Source organism: Ictidomys tridecemlineatus, chromosome 5 (genome assembly GCF_052094955.1).
Source record: "Ictidomys tridecemlineatus isolate mIctTri1 chromosome 5, mIctTri1.hap1, whole genome shotgun sequence".
Taxonomy (NCBI): Eukaryota; Metazoa; Chordata; class Mammalia; order Rodentia; family Sciuridae; genus Ictidomys; species Ictidomys tridecemlineatus.
The window spans coordinates 128,427,973-128,444,238 of NC_135481.1; the positions used below are offsets into that span (position 1 = coordinate 128,427,973).

The following is a 16,266-nucleotide window of genomic DNA, read 5'->3' on the forward strand; positions in this document are numbered from 1 at the left end:
GCATGCGGCCCGGGTTCGATCCTCAGCACCACATACAAACAAAGATGTTGTGTCCGCCGAAAACTAAAAAAAATAATAAATATTTAAATTCTCAAAAAATAAAAATAAAAACACGGAGGGCTTGGAAACAAAACTCTGTGGCAGCTAGCGCCACCACCTGGGTCCAGTCAGCTATTAAAGTGTTCTTAAATTCTGATCTTTGAGCTTGCGTGTGGAAATTTCAGTTTCACTCACTGCCCATGATATACTTATTGTTTAAAGTCAACCAAGTTTCATATATTGAAAAGTGCATAGATTCTGCATTACATAAAAAAGTATTTGTAGATTTCCTATATGCCAGGCACTGTGTGATTTAAGTGGCATAGTTGAAAACAAACAAACAAACAAACAACTCTTTAATTAATGTTTAATTCCAGCTCTGCCATTGACTGTGGATTTCAGACAACGGAGGTGTGCCCTGTTAATCTTAGAAAAGAATTGGACAAAGTCCAGTGATGCTGGGATTGGGACCAATGGTAGAGAGTTGTTTCTGGCTTGGTGAATAGAATTTATTTATTTATTTATGTATGTATGTATGTATGTATGTATGTATGTATGTATTAAAGAGAGAGAAAAATTTTTAATGTTTATTTATTTATTTATTTTTAGTTTTCGGTTGTTACAACATCATTATTTCATTTTTTATATGCTGCTGAGGGTCGAACACAGCACCCTGTGCTACCACTTGAGCCACATCCCCAGCCCAAGTATATATATTTTAATGTTGAAAAATAATTGCATTGGGTTAATCAAAAATACCTATATTTATGGATTTTTAAGTGTGTGCAAGAATTATGTGAATTCTGGGTGTTCAGGACTCATAAGTAGTTCCACTACTTAGGAAATCATATTGTGTGCCCTTAAAATTTTGAAACCAAATAGGAGTCAAGTAAGACAATGACAGTCAATAGGAAAAGATTGTTCTTGTAGAGTTTAATAAACATCTGGACAAAACCTTACAAACATCAGACAGATCCGGAAATTTAAATACTGTTTCAACAAATTTTTCATACATTCTAAAGTAAGAAATTGGCAAAGCAGTTGCATTAATTATTAATAATACATAAAGGTTTTCCTGAACTTGAAAAATTCCATCTTCAGGGACATTTGGCTTTTCCATGGACCCAAAGTACTTTCCATGGAAGCTTTGTGCGAGAGACTAGGGTTTCCAGGACCCAGAAGGTATCTTCATTGATTTTATGTCTTATCTGTTCATCACCTTAGCTGCCTACAATGCAAACCTTCAGATGTTGCTTATGATACTGGAATTCCAGTTCATTCAGTCAGATGACTATGTGGGGTATGATCTCCCCCCACCCCATTTTTTCCTTCACTTTTGTTATTGTTTCTTTTTTTTGTAGGGTGTGGTTTTTGTTTGGCTTGGTTTTATTTATTCATTGTTTAAATTTAATTTAATCAATTTGGGGGGCAGTACTGAGATTGATCTCAGGGTCTCATGCATAATAAACACCTGCTCCATCACTATGCTATATCTTCAGCCCCATATTTTATAAACTCTAGAAAAACATAAGCTAAAGAATGAGAAAAATGAAATAATGTCTTGCCTTTTTAGACTTGATTTTGAAAGAAACACACATATGTGTATCCATTGTCAATCCAAGCATACTTCTTATAGATAATTATTATTTTTATCTTCGAAAATTTGTATTTTCTATCAATTCCTAAGAAAATACTCCAAAATTCTCTTCAGAAGGATAAAAAATCTTGTAAACATTTTCTAAATCTTGAAATCTTCCCCCCACCCCAGGGATGAACCATTGAACTGCATCCCCAGCCCTTTTTATTTTTTATTTTGAGACAGGGTCTCACTAAGTTACTTAGGACCTCTCTCAGTTGCTGAGGCTGGTTTTGAATTCACAATCCTCATCCTTCAGCTTTCAAAATTGCTGGGATTATAGGTGTGCACCACTGTGTCCGACATCTGAAATCTTAAATTTACTAAAAATGAGTGTGTTTCATATACTTGCCCTCTTAAAAGAAGACATCATATTTAAGAGTAGAAACAAGAAGTGGGCAAGGATATTTAAAGGACTTCCTGAAGTCATAGTATTAATAGTAAGTTAAATGTACATAGAGCCTATTGATAAGCATGGTGTCAGGACTCTCAATTAATCTACATTAATGTTGTGAAAGTTACAAACATTATCATTCCCATTTTTTTGAGGAGTATAAAAGTTATGCTTATTCACTATGCTATATTTATTGCATTCCCTTAGAAAAATGGAGAGCTGTTTATGTACCCAATTTGCACATATAAAAATTTATACAAATTATGTGTAGCACATAAAGGCCTCTGGTACAGCTAAAATCCTGACACTACCATTTAGGTATACCTGCTTCAGGGTCTCCAGTTTATCAAGTCTGTTTCATAGAAAATAAAAACTGAATTATAATCAGTCTTGCTTTTAACACTTAGAAATTATTTTAAAATATAATAAAATAAAATTTTCATTTACTCTAAAAGTCAAAAAATACTATAAACTGGGAGTGAATACATATTGTTACCAATTTTAAAAGTATGACAAATTCACACTTTATTATAGTTGGGTCTTTCTAAATTTAAAAAAATCACCTTAGTTCTAACATTATGTTTATAAATTGTGGCTGTTTTGGAAGGTTAATGTCAGAACCTTCCAAAACAAATAACCTATCGTTCCCATTTTATAACTGAGGAAACTCAAGCACATTGAGATTATAAGACTTTACAAAGTAAAAGCTGCTGGAAAGTTGATTTTAAAGGAAAATGTTTTGGTGCTTTTTGACTTTTGACATTGTTTATCTGTGTTATTTTCATGATCAGACTTTAAATATTTCAATTTAATAGAGACACATTTTATCCAGGAAAAAGTATCTTTAACTCTGTCCCCAAATATCAATAAAACAAAGTTGCAAAGCTTTGCTTCTAAAGCTTAATGCAAAGTTTGATCCCAGAAAAATAATACAATATTTTAAATTAGTGATTGTGGTATTTGGCAAAAGATTTTAGGAGCTTTAACTAACTAAATTCTGCTCTGAAATCTTAGCCTATCATTTTAATGCATATTTAAGTGGAATCATCATGGTGGATGGGCATGCCTAAACTTAAAAAACTATTTATTTAATTCCTTCAATTTTATTAAACAGATTTAAAATTAACTTTAAGTAATATCTGATAAAATAAAGTATCAACATAAACTGGATTAATTCCCCCTTGTTCTTTTTCTTTTACACTTCAAGGAGATTTATCTTCATGGGAAAACATTATATATAGGACTTTTTTCTTGGCTAGAATTCCATCCAAACCATCAAACTGTGGACTATAGACCTGAAAGGATTCACGTAAAATATTCCTATTTTTCAAATAATTATAATAATTCAAATTTTTTCTTCTGATCAATATTATCTTCTAAACCTATATTATTTCTGATATATATTAGTTATTTATTAGGGACACTACATGACTTAATATATTCCAGTTTGTAGGATGAAGCATGGATTTAAATAATTGAACATGGGTTTCAATTCATCTTTTTAAATATAGTGTGCACACATTTTTAAAAAGAGTTGTGTGTTATTGACTTTACATGATCATATTTTTTGGAAAGGTGAGCATTGAGCCTAATGAGGATAAAGGTTTAGAAATAGACATTGACTAACACATAATTATACATGTACACATTTTGAAAATAATTTCTTCTGTTTTTTCAAACATTATGTATGTGTTTTTGTCCTGGAAATAATTCCTACAGGCATTACTTTTTAGAATTTAGATTCAATGTGTTAGGAAAATAATTTAGTTAATTTTTTGTTGTTTATTTTTAGTCACCTCATTTTAATATTAATGAATTATAAGAAAAAAGTACATGAAATTTTATATCTTGCCTTATATGGACTTTCTGTGCACGAATACCATGAATGTTAGCCTGTAGAGATCATTCAAACATACAAGGAAAGCACAATATGTATGCACTATATTAAGGAAATCCATCCATTCCCTATAAAACATACAGAATTGGTCTGTATGCAGTAATATCTCTTAATGTGGGCCTTTGAAATTCAATTCTGTATACAGATATTTTGAAGACAATAAGTTTTAAAAATATGACCAGAATTTAGAATACTAAGTGGTTTAGATTAATGTTCCCAAAAGGTCTGTATGTTAATGGCTCATTCCGCAGGCAGTACTTTCGGGAAGCAAGATGGATCCTTATGGGGAGGGGCTTTGTGAGAAGTCCTTAGGTCTCTGGAGCATGCTATTCCAGGGGATAGTGGGACTCTAACCTTTTCATCTTCCTCTTTTTTTTTTTTTTTTTTGTTTCTTGACCAAGATGTGAGCAACTTTACTCCAGAATGAGGTCCCATTATTGCCATTGAGCACCCACACCATGAAGGCAGTGTATACACTTGATCAGCAGAATGAAATTGTGGGCTAAAACAAACTGGTTTTCTTCACAATACAATTATCTCAAGTATTTTGTTAATCTGATGGGAAAATAACACAAATATAAAAATATACTTTCGATATTTTTAGGTGGTTAAATACCTTTGGTATAAATTACACTAAAAGCTTAGATATATAAAGTGCCCTTTGAGATAACGAAGAGTATCTCCTCCTGGTGACATTACTGCCAAAGGCTATTTCTTTTAAAGTCCCAATGATTGGTTGGTGCTCAAAACTCAGAGTCCAAAACCATCCACATGAGATGCTTCAAATTTAGGTCAAATATCCTAGGATCTTAGACTTCGTACTAATTACAGAGTTGGGGAAATTCATCTTTTTTATTGCCTTCAGTGAAGACAGGTGAGTTGGCAGCTTGATGAAGGATGCTGTACACTTTCGCCTTTCTGTGCATGTGATTTTGGGAAAAGGGGTTCTTATAACTTTTTGTGTGTTCATGTGTTATGCTAGGGATCTAACCAGAACCTCAAATATGCTAGGAAAATGCTATGCCACTGAGTTGTGTCCCCAGTCCTTGGAACTGCTTGTACTAAATAACAAATACTTAAAACTTTATTCCAAATCCACATTTTATACTCTTTCCATGTCACCACTGCTGATATTAGATAATATTGCTCTGACATTCTAAAAGTCATCTAGAAGAAAAACATTTTTATGCCTCCTAGTCTTAGCTTCTGTAATTCTCCTGAACCTTCACTAAACTCTGTTAAAGACTGATGTTTATTTCAGATTTTATATTTTTAATTATTATTGTCTTTCTGGCAAAAAAAAATCATATGTGAGGATCTCAGAATATACATCATGCATTTCAGCAAAAAAAACTATTAAATGCTATTCATTCAAGTTAACAGCACAGAACTAGGCCATTTGATTTTTTTATCAGATTGATATATGATTCACATACCACAAAATTCATCCATTTAGAGACTACAATGCAATAGTTTTTAATACACCACCAATACCAAAGTCACATTTAGAACTTGAAACCTCATGCCCTTTAGCTCACAAACTCATACCCTGTTTCCTAAGCCCCCTACCCTAAGTTATCACTAATATTTTTAAATTTCTGAAACTTGCATGAATACTTTGATATAAATCTACAACTCCCTTGGCTAATACTTTTCAAGTAAAAGATTACATTTGAACAATTGTAAGTTTACAGAAATATTGAATGGAAAGAATAGAATTCCCGTATGCTTCTTTCAAAACCTCCAGGTTCTCCTACTTACATTAGTGTGGGGCATTTGTTATAATTGATTATTCAGTGTTAATACATTTCTAATAAATCAAGCTTGCATAGAGTTCACTGTTTTGTCCTATGAGTTTGACAAAAGGATAATGATATGTATTCCATGTCATTACATGGAATACATTATCATATGATATCATATAGTATATATGGGATGGTTTCATCATACCATTACAGTATCATATGGTATGGTTTCATCACCTTAAAATCCTGTGCCCCAGCTATTCATCACTACTCCTGCCCCTGAGACCTTTCTGCTCAGGGCTGTTTTTATTGTATCCACAATTTTATCTTTTTCTGAATGAAGGACAACTAGAATTATACAGTATATATGGGTTTTAAGATTGGTTTCATTTACTTTACAATTTGCATTTAAGGCTCCTCCATGTCTTTTCATTAATTGTTTATTTCTTTTAATATTTAATATTGGATGATGTTCTGCTATATGGATGCACTATGGTTTGTTTATACATAAATCTACTGAATGACATTTTGGTTTCTCCCAATTCTTAGTAATTATGAAGAAATTTGCTATAAACATGCACGTGCCGTATTTTCTGTAGAAATAAGTTGTGAACATATTTGGATAAGATGAAAAACTATGATTGTTGGATTATATGTTAAGTGTCTGAGTGAAAATAATTCAAAAATAACAAAAATCTTTATTCCAGATTCAATTAATATATTAAAATTTTGAACATTTGGGGTGGGGGTGAATCTTCCAAAAATTACCTGTTACTCTGACACATACCTCACTTACCTGGAATATACTCTCACATTCAGTTTTGTGGGATATCTGTGCTGACATTCTATTCCTGACATTGAATTAAAACTACTGTCATGTTATTATTGCTATCTTTTGGTTCTGAAAAGTCTACTATGACCAAAGTCACAGTCTTTTCATTTATATAATCTTGTAATTTTTGGTTCACTTAAATTCTTATGAGGGAAAAACAATGAAAAAAAAAAGCTGTAAGCTTTTAAAACAGTGACTCTTATATTCACACCCTGCAACTGTGTTGGGAGGATGTACTGAGCCAGAGTCATGCTGTGTTGCCTCTTAGGTGTTGCATTGAAAGCAGCAAAGCATTTGTGTGCATGTTATCTCACAGTTTCATCTGATTTTTCCAGGAAAATACAAACACTTCTGCATTTCAACTAAACTTACAGCATATGAGGTCCTTAGGTAAAAGGGCGCACATCTTTTGCTATTTTTTCCCTGCCCTGTTAAAATGTAGTCATACGTATATATCCTCAGGGGATTGGTTCCAGAACCCCCACCTTTGAAAACACCAGAAGGCATACAAGCTTAAACTCTATTTAAGTACTGTAGAATGTGCATATAACCTATACATCCTCCCGAATATTTTAATTCATCATCTCTAGATTGCATAAAATACTTAAGACATTGTAAATATTATGTGAATGGTTGTTGTATTATTTGGAGAATAAAGACAAAATAAATCTGTATATGTTCAGTACAGATGCAATTTTAAAATATATTTTTTTTTCAAAACCACCCTAAGATACCATCTCACTCCAGTAAGATTGGCAGCCACTATGAAGTCAAACAACAACAAGTGCTGGCGAGGATGTGAAGAAAAGGGTACACTTGTGCATTTCTGGTGGGACTGCAAATTGGTGTGGCCAATTTGGAAAGCAGTTTGGCGATTCCTGGGAAAGCTAGGAATGGAACCACCATTTGACCCTGCTATTGCACTTCATGGACTATTCCCTGAAGACCTTAAAAGAGCATGCTACAGGGATACTGCCACATCAATGTTCATAGCAGCACAATTCACAATAGCTAGACTGTGGAACCAACCCATATGCCCTTCAATAGATGAATGGATAAAAAAAATGTGGCATTTATACACTATAGAATATTACGCAGTACTAAAAAATGACAAAATCATGGAATTTGCAGGGAAATGGATGGCTTACTAGAGCAGATTATGCTTAGTGAAGCTAGCCAATCGCTAAAAAACAAATACCAAATGTCTTCTTTGATATAATGAGAGCAACTATGAACAGAGTTGGGAGGAAGAGCAGGAAAAAAAAGATTAACTTTAAACAGAGACATGAGATGGGAGGGAAAGGGAGAGAAAAGGGAAATTGCATGGAAATGAAGGGAGACCCTCATTGCTATACAAAATTACATATAAGAGGTTGTGAGGGGAATGGGAAAATAAACAAGGAGAGTAATGAATTATAGTAGATGGGGTAGAGAGAGAAGATGGGAGAAGAGGGGAGGGGAGGGGGGATAGTAGGGGATAGAAAAGGCAGCAGAATACAACAGTTACTAATAGGGCATTATGTAAAAATGTGGATGTGTAACCAATGTGATTCTGCAATCTGCATTTGGGGTAAAAATTGGGAGTTCATAACCCACTTCAATCTAATGTATGAAATATGATATGTCAAGAGCTTTGTAATGTTGTGAACAACCAATAAAAAGAAGATGGAAGGGAATGATCAACTTTAATTTCCATTGACTATTAACTCAAATGGTCGAATATAGGTTTTCTAAGAAAAATGAATATAAGATGTACTTAAGGAATACATTTGTTATTGGTTCATGTTAATGTTTTTTGCCACTGAATGGGTGTTTCCTTCCTGGGAGGTACATTTATGTTTTCAGTATAAAGATTTCACAGAAAAATAAAAAATAAATTTAAAAAATAAAATATATTTATTTATTTACTATAGATAGAATACAGAACGCAAGACCTGTGGCTATGGTTAACTGAGAGTTCTTCTGGGGTCTTCCATGTTCACTCTTGCACTGAACATGGAGAGCATTTTTGGGCAAAGAAAAGCTAATACCAAAGGAGATGAAATAAAGGATACTTGTAAAGTGGGTACTTTATGTGGTTTTCTTCACTTTTACTTCATAACAAAACAAATGAAATTTGTTTTTATAGTTAAAAATGCTAAGGTTCAAAAACCAGATTATTAATATGGCAGTATGTTATTAACATACAAAAGTCGATAGCAATGCTATGTATGTATGTTACATATATGTGTACCATATATACAATAGCAGAAACAGTGAGAATGCATTATCTTGATCATGCACTGTCCCAAGCTCCATGTCCTCTTGCAGTTCTGCAATCACAAGGGAGAAGAAATTACTAAGCTCATCACTGACAATGGCTCCGGCATGTACAATGCTGGCTTTGCTGGCAATGATGCCCCCAGGGCTGTGTTCCCCTCTATCATCGGGCGTCTCCACCACTAGGGTATGATGGTGGACAGGCCCAGAGCAAGCTCAGCATCCTGACCCTGAAGTACTCCATGGAGCACAGCATTGTCATTAACTGGGATGACATTTAAAAGATCTGGCACCACACCTTCTACTATGAGCTGCATATGGCCCATGAGGAGCACAGGGTGCTGTTGACTGAGGCCCCCCTGAACCTCAAGGCCAACAGAGAGAAGATGACTCAGATCATGTTAGAGACCTTCAACACACTGGCATATATGTGGCCATCCAGTTCGTGCTGTCCCTGTATGCCTCTGGGTGCACCACTGACATTGTTATGAACTCTGGTAACTGGGTCGCCCCCATAATGCTCATCTGTGAGGGCTATGCCCTTCCCCATACCATCCTGCATCTGGACCTGCCTGGCCAGGACCTTTCAGGCTACCTCATGAAGATTCTGACAGAACATAGCTATAGCTTCACCACCACAGCAGAGCAGAAGATCATGTGTTACATCAAGGAAAAGCTGTGCTATGTTGTCCTGGACTTCAAGGAGTTGGCTACTGCTTCATCCTCTTCCTCCCTGAGAAGAGCTATGAACTGCCCCACAGGAAGGTGATCACCATTGGTAATGAGTGGTCCTGGTGTCCAGAGGCAGTCTTCCAGCCCTCTTTCCTGGGTACGGAATCCTCTGGCATCCACAAGACCACCTTCAACTCCATCATGAAATGTGATATCAACATCTTCAATGACCTCTATGCCAACACTGTGCTGTCTGGTGGCTCCACCATTTATCCAGGCATCACTGACAGGATACAAAAGATCACAGCCTGGCACCCAGCACCATGAAGATCAAGATTATTGCTCCCCCTGAGCACAAGTACTCTGTGTGGATTGGCAGCTCCATCCTGCCCTCACATTCTACTTTCCAGAAGATGTGGATGAACAAGCAAGAGTACACTGAGTTAGGCCCTTCCATTTTCCACCGCAAATGCTTCTAGATGGACTGAGCAGGTTCTGGGCACCTACTGCATAAACGATTCTTGGTTATTGTTGTTGTTCTTACTTTTCACATTTATTTAACACATGTAAAGCCAAATAGGAAACCATTTTCCTTTTTCTTTCATAAAAACAAAGAGTTTTGACTGGCTAATACCGAATTCAAATAATTTATATATGAGGAGAACAAGTCTAAATTACTTCCATTTGGAAAAAAAACAAGAAACCAGCGTATTCATTTCTATCTATTCAAGTCAGAGGCCCCATTATTTTGACAATATTATGTAGTTTAAAACACAGAAGAAGAAACATCTCCTTATAAGAAATCTGCACAATGCAAAAGTACATAGCATTTAACATAAGGCACATTTCCAAAAGAAAAATAATATGTAAGCTGTAATAAAATTACATTTGTTTGGGGTAAAGCAATGAGGTTTACAGTGTAAAAACATTGAGCAGTTGTAGATAATTCTAACCTACAGCTATCAGTAGCCTCCTCAAGAATTAAGAGCAATTTTTAAACAGAACAGTGTGGTTTCTTGGAAGTGACACTAATTAACAGCAGTGAAGGAAAAATCATTGGTAGCTTTAAGCTCTCATAAAATGAATCAGTTATTGCACAGTAAATACCTCATAGAGGTCAGTGTTGTAAGAAGCTAGTCTGAAGAAGTATGTTATTTATAAACTGGTTATGTCTGGAAGTCTTCAAGTTTTATAATTAATTCTACACAGAGAATCAATTTGGAAAAATATCAACATACAAATAAATATTAGGCCTTTACAAATTGCTACAGTTTTAAGAGATTAAAAAATAAATAATCAGCAAAGTGCCTAGTTTCTATGTATATTTTTTGGAAAGATATACAGAGGGGAAACACATAGCATATTGTATATAGTAGCCCAGCTCAGCAGACAGTATCTTCTGAAGTACAGATAACACCTCCACCAGTGTATATCATTGATAACACAAATAGTAATAACTATAGGATCCATGCCAACCTAAAAATTTCACTTAATGACTATCTTGCTTAGGATTAGATGCTGTACTTGAAGTAAAAGTCAACTTATAATTTCCCTTCTGATTTCCCCAACAATTGACTCTTTAGTATCCCACATGACTTGCTGCAACTTGTTCTGCTCCACATTTCTATGCATTTCTTCAGGCATTAGGGGGAGTTTTCCAGACCCTTCTTCCACTTCAGAGTTAGGTCCTATAATCCATGAGGCTTCTTCTTTGGCTACTCCAACTTCTACAGAACTCTTCAACTCTGGAGGCATCTGCACAGAGTCGGAAGGCACTCCAGTTCTTCTGTTAGCATGAGAGGGACCAGAACACACAGAAGATGACTCAGATTATCCACCACAACCTGCGCAAGCAGTGGAGTCAGGGTCGCTCCGCATGAATTGTGCTGGCAACCGAAAGATCACACAAACAAAGAAATACCTTTTTCGGGGGTCAGGGATGGCTCTGAGACCTAAGCTCCCACACTGGAGGGAAAGAGGAGGAAAGGAGGCAAGAGGCAAGAAAGCAAGTGCACCCTAAACCCTGTTTTCATTTAGGGGAAAGACATTTGATAGAAAATTCTACCCAAATAAAGCAAAGGATTGTGTTACAGCAAACACGGGGGTGTAGCCCAATCCCAGAGCTGTACTTTCTTGCCAAGAGAAGGTGAAGCCCATCTGCCTCACACTGTGTGCAATGCCAGTTCCACACCCCCATTACTCAAGGCTAAGGGGACGTGCTCAGCTCCTGTTCAGGGCAGCTCCCCCCCCCCCCGCACCGACATCTGATGTTGAGTAGGAGAAAACTGATTCTGAGATTTCTTCAGGAGGGAGTTCATATCCCACTTCTCCAAGTTCCAGGCCCAATTCAGACTTCAAGTACAACTGTTCTCATATCAGTTCAGTGACTGGTTCTATTACATAAAGTGGAGAAGGAAATGACAAGTTATCAGGGCTTCTACTGCCACACATTCCCACAAGTGCTGAGGAGTGGAAAGGAGAAGACACCTGCACAGCCTGAAGCTGTCCATTCAGGTCCAACAAGCAGTCCTGAAGTTCTATTTGGGTTGAATTTCTCAAACCCTGCAGCTGATCAACTTCATATCTTTCCTCCTCAGTTATGTGGTGACTAAACCTTGGTTTGCTGATGCAGCAATGCCAACTCTAAATCCATCATTTGTGTTCTAAACAAATTCAGGCTACTTGAAGCTCCTGAAAAGTATTCTCATAAAGATGTAGAACAGATGATTTCTAAGTACTACATGGAAGAGCAGCAAAATCAGGTCCTCTCATCACAGGGTACCATGAAAAATTCTGCAGTGAGTTTCTAATATCATGCAACACTCTTTGAAACTGCATTTCTATGGCAGAAGGAGGATTCACAGAGCACACTCAGTAAGGGTAGGCAACATATCTGGGTGAGTAAGGACACCTGATAGGGGAGGCAAAGGCACTGCAGATGGTACCTGAGATGTTGGGAAAACTGTGCGTGCTCAGAGTTCTCATGTGCTCACACAGAGGCCTTTCCTGCCCCTGAGAGTAGACAGAGTGAAGGGAGAGGTGGACTGAGATACCCATGCTGGGATGAATTGTGAACAGGCAGGAGTTTTTCCATGATGGCATTCCTCCAACCTGGTCACCTCACTCTGGGTGGCTTCTTCTTTCTTCACAGATGATGAAGAAATGAAAATGGTAGATTTAACCAAAGACTGACATACTCAGTCATGCTCAGTCACCTCTTTACCCCCTTGTGTTCCTCTTCGGGTGTGTATTTATTAGCTGAAGGAAGATGGGCTGTAGCTGGTCTCTTTCCCTGGAGACAACTGGACATTGACAGAGGACACAACCCTTACTGGGCTCAATAAAGTTGTTGGTAAAGACTGAGACCTTCTTGGAGGATAGCCAGCTTTTGCAAGCAAGTATCTTTGTTTTAAAAAAGATCTTTGATTTTATCAGGTTATGCCATAATCTTTGATTAGACAGAGTTAAAAACTTTCATTTGTGCTCTTTGCAAAGCTATTTTAAATCTGTCCACAGAAGAAGGAGGCCCTACTGTATTTTCAGAGCTTGTATCATTGCATTTTGCTTCAATGGAAGCCAGCAATTTCAGAATATGGTGTGTGGTGTACCGAGCAAATTCACATCACTTTCACCACTTGTTTCCCTCATGAGCTCTACTGTCTGTGCTGAAGACAAATCCTCTTCTGTTTTGGTACTTTCAGCAATGTGATCCTCTGGACTACAGATGGACTGCATATTTCCGGTATTCTCAACAGTCCCACATTCGGCAACTGTTGCTGCCCTGGCTCTTCCTTTATGAAGAGGGGTAAGAGATTCCTCCTCTGACTCATTGAAATAAGGTTGATCTTACGCTATTGATGTAACAACGTCCTCACCAAATGATGTGACTGTTGTCTCACTGTCACAACTCTTGGCACTATTCCCCATGGCTTGCAGGGACTCATGAGAGGAATCTTTGGCAAAACCACTGCTATCAGAACGCTGACTTGCAACTACATAGCAGATGATCTCTTTTGGACTTAGTGAGACCTAGCTCGTAAGTGGACAGAATATAAGGAGCTTCTCCCTCTATACTCTGAACATCTTCCATTTCAAAGGAGTCCTTCTGCTATGTCATTATATTTCTTATGGATGGGATCATCAATGGAGCACAAGGCTCTTTTTCAATTGCAGACATAGGGACATTTTACAGCTCACTGTGTATGGACATGTTGAAATCACCACCTGAATCAGATTCTACAACAGACTCCTCGGGCAATATACTCTCATGACTTTGAGTCTCTTTATTCTGTTCACTCAGTTTTTTGGTTAAAATTTCTACTTGTTTCACCAGAAAATCTGTCAGTGTCAGCATTCTCCAAAACCCCTAAGGAAATACCCGAGGCTGCTTCTTTAACTGTAGCTAACATAGAAGATGAGTCTTTTTTGCAACTTTTTGAGATTTTTTTAATAATTTTTATTGCCACTTTCTTCAATTATTGAAACATTTGGAATCTTCCCTTTTTCAACTGCTGGAGAAGGACTGCTACCTTCTCCTTTCTCTGTTTTATCAAAAAATTAGTTTTGATAGTATTTTCATTAAATTATTTGCATTGTTATTTACACTTAAAGGTGAGGCGAGTCTGTCTCCTTGGTAGAGGTCACTGAGGACATACTTCCAATTCTCTGAAGGGGAGTCCCAGAGACTCGAGAGTATAAAGAAGAAAAAAATATAAAATAGAAAACACATTTGCCTTAATAGTAAGCATGTCAATTTGACAAAAGTGGCTTGTTAAAGCATGATTTGGATTCTCTACTTCCATTGGTTGCATTTGAGCCCTCAAAAATAATTTAATATTGGGGCTGAGGTTGTGGCTCAGTGGTAGAGCACTCACCTGGCAGGCGTGAGGCACTGGGTTCCATCCTCAACACTACATAAAAAATAAAGGTATTTTGTCCACCTATAACTAAAAAAATAAATGTTAAAAAAATGTTTTAATATCTATCCCTGTGGCAAATGATGAAGAATTTAAAAATCTGGAAGGAATTTTAGAAGCAATGTCTGGTTCATCTCGTGCGAATCCAAGATTATAAAAGCATTTCTTCAGGCTCTTCCTCACAAAGTTCCAATAATTCTGAAACTCTTGAGACTGTCCCGCTGCTCTTCCCACACCCACATTTCACATTTCTCCTCTTCTGATGAAACTGGAGTCTTCTCTCTTTGGCCAAGATGTTATTGCCCTTTTCAATTTGAGTATCACTTTCATGGAGGTGGTTGGCTTCAGTTCCCAGTGATAAATCATCTTCAAACTTCCTCCATTTCTTCCCTGGGTGTGGTAGCACCTGCCTGTGATCCCAGCAGTTCAGGAGGCTGATGGTTCAAAACCAGCCTCAGCAATTTAGCAAGGTCCTAAGCAACTCAGTGATACCCTGTCTCTAAATAAAATACAAAAAAAGGGCTGGGAATATGGCTTAGTGGTTGAGTGCCCCTGAATTGAAGCCCAGGTACCAATAAAACAAAACAACACTAACAACAAAACTTCCTCCATTTCTCACAAGTACACCCTTCAGGTTACCGGTGCTTTGCTCATCCGGTGAGGCTTTCAAAGATATAAGTCAGTCCTTGTGCCATATGTCGATCTTCTTGTTCTGCAATTTTCCTCTCCCTGCGGGTGCCGGCAGCTTCGCACCAGGAAGGTCCTCCCCGTCGTCCTTGTCCTCAGTCCTCATCCCGCGTCGTCGTTTCTGTGGACAGATACTCCGTCTCCAACATCTTCCAGAGCACTGGGTCCAGGCTTTCCTCCTGCGAAGCTCCACTCCATTTCCTCCTCTGCCTCTGCCGACGCCGCCCGGGGTAAATTCATGGCCACACCCGGGGCTCCGCTGCCCTAGCCTGAGCAGTGGCGTCAAGGACCCCCGCCCCTGTCGTCTGCGCCTGGCCAGGCTGGCGGCCTGAGGAGTGAGAATGGGCCCCGAGGGAGGAGGGGAGTGGGAGGGAGGGAGGAAAGGAAGGGAAGAGAGGGGGCAGTGGGCCAGCGGCACACAGAGCTGCAGTAGCTAACTCTGCAGGACCAGAGCAGAGCGCTGCGGCCCCTGCCCGGCAGAACCCTGGCAGTCAGACTTCGCAAGTCCGCGCGCCCCTCCCTCAGAGGGGATTCTGAAGTATAAATTTGCCCTGGCAAAAGTATACACCCTCATGCTAGCCTCATGAAACTGGAATAAGCCTTGGTAAAGAAATTTTTCTTTGAAGCTTGTATCTGATGTCAGCAATGGATCGGAGAACTTGTTGCTGATTTGGACCTTGTATTCAAGTTAAGTGTTCCCTTGGTATATGTTTAACGCCCTGGGCGTGTCTTTGATTTAAGCCCTTAGTCCATGTGGCTTGGTCACCTGGTGCCTGAGGTGAAAGCATGCCTACAGGAGAGAAGTCCGTGGCTTAGCGAATCTGAGACCACAGCAGTGATCTCTGCAGGGTAATGATGTGTCCGCTGACAGATTGTTCCAAGATTGCTTGGGCTGGCAAGAATTCCTGTATTAGTTGTCACTTCTCGCTGATCTAACCGGGTGGGAAAGTCCCAGCCTTAGGACCAGTTTCCATTCTTAACCAACGTTTTCCCGCCTGCCCACCATTGGTTATTACTTGCCTTGAGTTGGAAATGGTTTGCATTTACACCTGTAAAATTATTCATTTTAAATTATGTAGGTTTTTTGTATATATATATATATATTATATATATATATAATATATATATATATATTCAAATATTTACGAGATGACAAATTTTTGGTTTTCTTCTGTTTCCTCAATATACA

General features: G+C 37.8%; 2 pseudogenes; one reads left to right on the top strand and one right to left on the bottom strand.

The window, feature by feature from the left end:
- The first annotated feature begins 9,119 nt into the window (after positions 1 to 9,119).
- Positions 9,120 to 9,953, top strand: LOC144377581 (actin, cytoplasmic 3-like; annotated as a pseudogene).
- Positions 9,954 to 15,069: 5,116 nt separating this feature from the next.
- LOC144377582 (protein ITPRID2 pseudogene) lies at positions 15,070 to 15,317 on the bottom strand (annotated as a pseudogene).
- Between the last annotated feature and the right edge of the window lie 949 nt (positions 15,318 to 16,266).